The following is a 6,000-nucleotide window of genomic DNA, read 5'->3' on the forward strand; positions in this document are numbered from 1 at the left end:
TTCTGATGTCTGGTTCTTTGTTCTCTCCCTATGAGCTATAAGTTTGACATAAAGGCCCTTTCTTTCTGTTTCTGTTTTTCTTCATCTCAAACTTCAACCTCCATCTTCTCAGAAACCCAAGTTCACACTTTATTTCCCTCAGGTAGCCCTTTCCTTCTTCCTGGGAGAAACCATGATGACATCACCACCTGGGGAAAATAATGGGAACAGGTGACATCCTGAGGGATCCTGGGACTTTGGTGTAGAGTACAGTGAGAAAAGAAAGGGAAAATTGAGTTTTGAGAGTAAGGAGATCTGAAGAGAGTCAGACTCTATGTCTTTCTGCATGTTTCTTTCTACATGTTCCTGGATTTTATTTCCTCTTTCTTCATGTCACTGTCTTAAAAAATGTTTCATTGATTTTTAAAATATCATTATTACCTCCATTAGGCCCTGTCCCCCTACCTTTAGAGCTCTTCCTTATAACAAAATGAGCAAGAAGAATCAAATTATTGACTAGATTTAACAGGCTATTCATTTCATACCTGAGTTTACTACTTCTCTGCCAAGATAAGGAGTCATGCTTTCTGTTAGTCTTCTGAAATTAAGATAAGAGTCTCCCTTTCCCATTTTTGTGACTCTTGTTGATTGCTTCCTTACTTCTGCTGACTCTGCCCTGCATTAGTTTAATTGAGTCTTGTCAAGTTTCCTGGAATTCTCTATATTCATTTCTTCATTTCTTACAGTTTTGCTGTGGAATCATTTCAGTCATATCCAATCATGACCCCATTTGGGTTTCCTTGGCAAAGATAGTGAAGTGGTTTGCCAGTTCCTTCTCTAGCGTATTTATAGATGAGGAAACTGAGGTAAACAGGGTTAAACGACTTGCCCAGCTCCACACAGCTGGTAGGTATCTGAGGTCACCTTTGAACTCTGGTCTTCCTGACTCCAAGATGAGTGCTCAATACACTATGCCACCTGGCTGCCTAAAATGTCATGGCCTCTATGCATTTCTTCATTCATTGTTCCATGGTGTTAATTTACCTCAATTTGTTCAGCCATTCTCCAGTGGTACTCACTTTATTTCCAGGTTTTTGCTACCAAAAATTCTCTCTTTTTAAGTAATGATTTTATTATTATTATCTTTTCTTCTTAGAGGCAGTATGGCTTAGAGATACAGAGATGACCTTAAAGTCAGGAAGACTTGGATTTAAATCCCATCCCTGACACATACCTCTGGGTGATCTTGGGATAACATCTCACTATTCTAGGCAGCTCTTTAAAACTATCATGGAAGACAAGTACTTCAATGTATTGATAGAGGGGATTTCCTCACCTTAGACTTTCTCATATCAGTGAAATCACAGCTCTAATCTCTATCCCAATCACTTACCTACATTTCCTAATGAGTCCCTTCAGAGCCACCTTCTATTACCAAAAATTTAAAAAACTAAAACCAAAACCAAAATAGAGTTTAGCTAAATTAACCAATGATGAAAAAGTCTTACTTTATTACAGCCCATAGTCCCTGGCTTCTGCAAAGAAGGGTGCCTTCTCATAGGGCTTCGTAGGGGTCCAATTTGGTTATTAGAGTTTTAGAACATTCAGTTTCCATTGTTTCCATTGTTTTGTTGTTGCAGAAGTTCAAAAGTTACTATTACCAAAAAATATTCCTCCTCTTCACGAACTCCTCCCTCCCTCCTCCCCCTCACCCCCTTATCTCCTGCGTCCCCACTGGTACACAGAGACATTTCCTTCTGTTTTTGACCTCTTATGCCCAGAGCCTGGTAGCACCAACATGTAGGGACTACTTTCTCCCCTAAATATCTTATCTCTATAACTTTCATCAGGCACAGCCATTCCTTAATGCTCCTCTTCCAGAATTAAGATCCCTTAGGTACTTCTGAGGGGAGGGCTGGAATCTCAGGGGAATGGCCACTCTCTTTCCCAGCATGGTTGTACCAGACATGTCCATCGGTCTTCTGCAGCAGCTCCTTCCAACTGAACTGATCCCAAGTGCAGCTGTGGTTAGTTGCATCTCTAAATGGTCCTGCTGATGAAGTGCAAGAATTGAGGGTAAGAGACCCCTCTGGTCGATGTTGCAGATCCCTTTCGCAAGAATTCACAAACCCGAAGGCTGTGTGGCAAAAGGGGATTTATTTACACTAAGAAGAAAGTTTTCTTAATGGGCAAAGAATCCTGGCAGGATAGTTTTGCTTAGAAGACAGATTTCTTAGTGGGCAAGGTCCTGTCAGGACTATTGCAAAGGTGGGTTGACACTGAGAAGAAAATCTCTTCACCAGTGGGCAAAATCCTGTTAGGACTTCTGCAAAGATGTCTGGGCATACAATGATAGATATATTGGGGCTGCTTTGATCTTTGGCTGGAGCCTAGGGGAGGAAGAGGAGCAACTCTAGATGACTCTGAGAGACTGATTTTCAATTCAATTTAAAATTGAATGAGATTAAGTATGGACAGAAGGGTATGCCCTTTCTAGAGGAGGGTTTGAGACCCCGAATCACCCTTCTTCCATAGATTAAAAGGGACACAGTTTCAGAGTCCCCCCCCAAAGGTTAAAGGGGACACAATTTACATCACTGTCACTGGATAGTGTTCAAGTTAGGTTATTTTCTTTTAATTGTCTCTGTCACCAAGTATCAGTTTGTGACTGTTTCTATATTTTTGATCTGTTTCTGAATGTCTTTCCTCGAAATGTCTCTGACTTTAAATATTTTGGATTGTCTCTTTCTAAATGCCTGTACAAAGGTGATTTCCTCACTTTTCTCTATAAGCTTCCACTCCTAGCACTGATACATCTGAGCAACTCCACCCAGGACAGAAATAAAGACCATGTGTGAACAAAGGGTGTGGAGCAGTTCTAAGTGGGAATAGAGTGGGGGGAAGTAGGTGAACACGGTCATTGGAAAAGAATTAGAATATTAAACTCTATTCAGAAACTAGACATTCTGTTTCTCCATTTTGTTCTCTCTTACTGCTCAGTTCTCCTAACTCTCCCTCCTACCCAACTCATGGCACCCCCCAAGGCCAGGCTCTGTCCCTGCAGACATCACTAGGGATCTAGATTTCTTCTGGTTGCATGATGTAACTGCAGGTGTGGTTTCCTCTTATCACTTGCCCTCTCCCTCTCTGTGCTCCCTCTTGGAGGTGGAGCAGGAGCGTTTGTTTAAGATTCTAGGCCTGAAAGAGACCTTATATAAAGAGCAGAATTCTTGGCCCTAGGGACCCAAATATTAACTTGAGGTCCACATGGTCCAGATGGCCCACCAACTCTTCCTTGCCTTCAGCTGCCTCCTCCTCCTTCTGGCTTCTTGGATCGTAGGTAAGGAATTCTAAGATGATGCAGGGATGGTCCCTGAGGGTTATGTACATCATTAAGAAAACACCCTTAGTTTAACTGCTCCCTGGGACTCAGTACTTTCTCTACTTCCTCACAGTCCTTTTCATTCAGGAGACCTAGACAACCAACTTCTAATCCATCTTTTTTCCTCTCTTCCCCTCAAATTTCTATTCTCCCTATGGACCCAGATATTTAGCCTTCCATACTTACTGAGGGCAGAAAATTAGTCTTGCAAATCATGTTAATCCCAGTTCAGAAACCAGTTTGCTATATTATTCTAGTGATGTTAATCTCTATGAGTGATTGCAATGCTCAAATGAGATAATGGGGATGAAAAAGTTTTGGAAAGAAGGAAATCCTCTGTGAATGTCAAGTATCATTTCAATTTATTTGGGAAGGAAGAGATGCATAGCATAGATCAGTGGAAGATGTCTTCCACCATGGAGATACAAAGAAGGAATTGTGGGGAAGAGGAAGAGTAGGAAGACCAGGACTGTATATGGAATTTCAGTTCCAACAAGCTCCAACAGGTCATAAGTGTCTGAGGTGGGATGCAAACCCCACATCTTTCTGACCTTAAGACCTAGGTCTTTCTAATTTGAAGATCATAGAACCCAGCTTTAACACTGGGCAAATCACTCAATATGCCTCAGATTCTTCATATAAACCATGGGAATAATTATATTTTTCCAGGCTGACCTTACATAAAATGAATCTAGTCAAAATAATTTTCCTATAGTATCATTAAAACTTGACAAACAAGTCTGTTAGAATCTTACTGTTGCCCCTTTACATTATTCATCTAGAACTTAGTGTCCCCTTATAATGTTGCCTTATCAAAGTTATTTTTAAAGAAATATTAATTTAATTTAATTTATTGCATTGTAGAATCATAATATTTATATTTGGAAGTGATCATAATATATTGTCTAGCTGTGGCATTTTATTGATTCAGAACAGGTAGTGAACATTCGAAATTTAAATGTATGTTGCTATCCACAACAGTGTTATATAATCTTGTTAGATGCTTAAATGATCACTAGCCTCTGAAGGGTACCAATGGAGACATTTCTTCTCTGATCAGGAATAGGCACTAATCCATCTTTTAATTAGAATAATCTCTGGGATTATTATTAGTGTTTTTAAAAGGGACTTAATGGATATTAATAGCTGCAAGTGAATATTAATAACTACAAATTACAAATTAATATTTACAAATGAATATTAATAGCTAAAATACAAATTAACAGCTACAAAATACACAGACTTTTCTATCTCAAAAAATTTTTTAATCATAAAAACCTGCATGTACTAGCATTAAGAGCATCCTTGAAGGTTTAAGAAACAAATGCTATATCACAAAAAAACATTCTATAGAAGACCATGTTATTGAAGTCATATAAGTAACTGAATACAAGAATACTCCCAGACTCATTCTTTTTGGTTATAGTAAAAAAAAAAAAGTATTTGATTAAATAAGATATATACTATGAATATGCTGAAATCATTCAAGATCCTTTGAGAAAGGTAGCAAATGAGACAATACTTTTTAATAACCCTTTGATCATTAATAATAACAATTAATAAAAATTATGGAGGGAGCAAATAGAGTTATACTTGATTTGGAGGTATGCAAATAGTGTTTGCTGCTATTATGAAGGGTTAAGGCATGATCCAAAAAGAAAAGGGAAGAGGTTGGAATCCTTGAGAAATTCCTTTTTGCTGTTGACAATAGTTTATTTATCTCAGTCCTTGCAGAGCCCCTTCAATAAGATCCATAACTAATCAAAAGAGTTTTATCTAATTGTACACAAAACTATATGGATAAAGAATTTTCCAAAAAGATTCTGTGTAGTTGGATGGTCAGGCCATAGAACTGATTCAACATTATTATTGTTGACTTATTCTTCTTCTAAAAAGATATTCTTCTGACTGCAAAAAATCTTCTTGGAAATTCTTTAACTGTGTGTGTGTGTGTGTGTGTTTGTGTTTGTGTATGAGAAACAATGTGTATGGGCAACAAACTGGATCTGAAACAAGATGAGAACTTTAGAAATTTATGCATTTCTTTTAATGGCTCTGAGTGCCTTTCCAAGACAAACCGTCCATCTTTAAAAAAAAAAATAATAATAATATTCTTTTAGTGATCCTGTATGGTTTCAATTATTGGATTACTAAAACCTCCAGGGAATTAAAGTGGAGGGCCACCAAAAGAATAATAGAGAGCATATGGTGGAAAGGAGTAAGTTGCAACACAACCAAGAATTGTGGTGCGAAAGATATGTAAAAAAATGTCATCAGAGGAGCAGCTGGGTGGCACAGTGGATAGAGCACCAGCCCTGAAGTCAGGAGGACCAGAATTCAAATCTGGCCTCAGACACTTAACACTTCTAGCTCTGTGACCCCAGGCAAGTCACTTAACTCCAATTGCCTCAGTGAGAGAGAGAGATAGGGGTGGGGTAGGAAAAAGAGCATTTATTAAGAACCTATTATGTACCAGGCACTTTACAAATATTATCTCTTTTGATCTTCACAACAATCCTGGGACGTAGATATTACTCATTTTACAGTTGAGGAAACCGAGGCAGATTGAGGTTTAAGGGACTTATCCAGGATCACATTGCTAGAAAGTGTCTGAGCCTAGATTTGAACTCAGGTAATGG

This window comes from Antechinus flavipes, chromosome 4 (assembly GCF_016432865.1).
Source record: "Antechinus flavipes isolate AdamAnt ecotype Samford, QLD, Australia chromosome 4, AdamAnt_v2, whole genome shotgun sequence".
Taxonomy (NCBI): domain Eukaryota; kingdom Metazoa; phylum Chordata; class Mammalia; order Dasyuromorphia; family Dasyuridae; genus Antechinus; species Antechinus flavipes.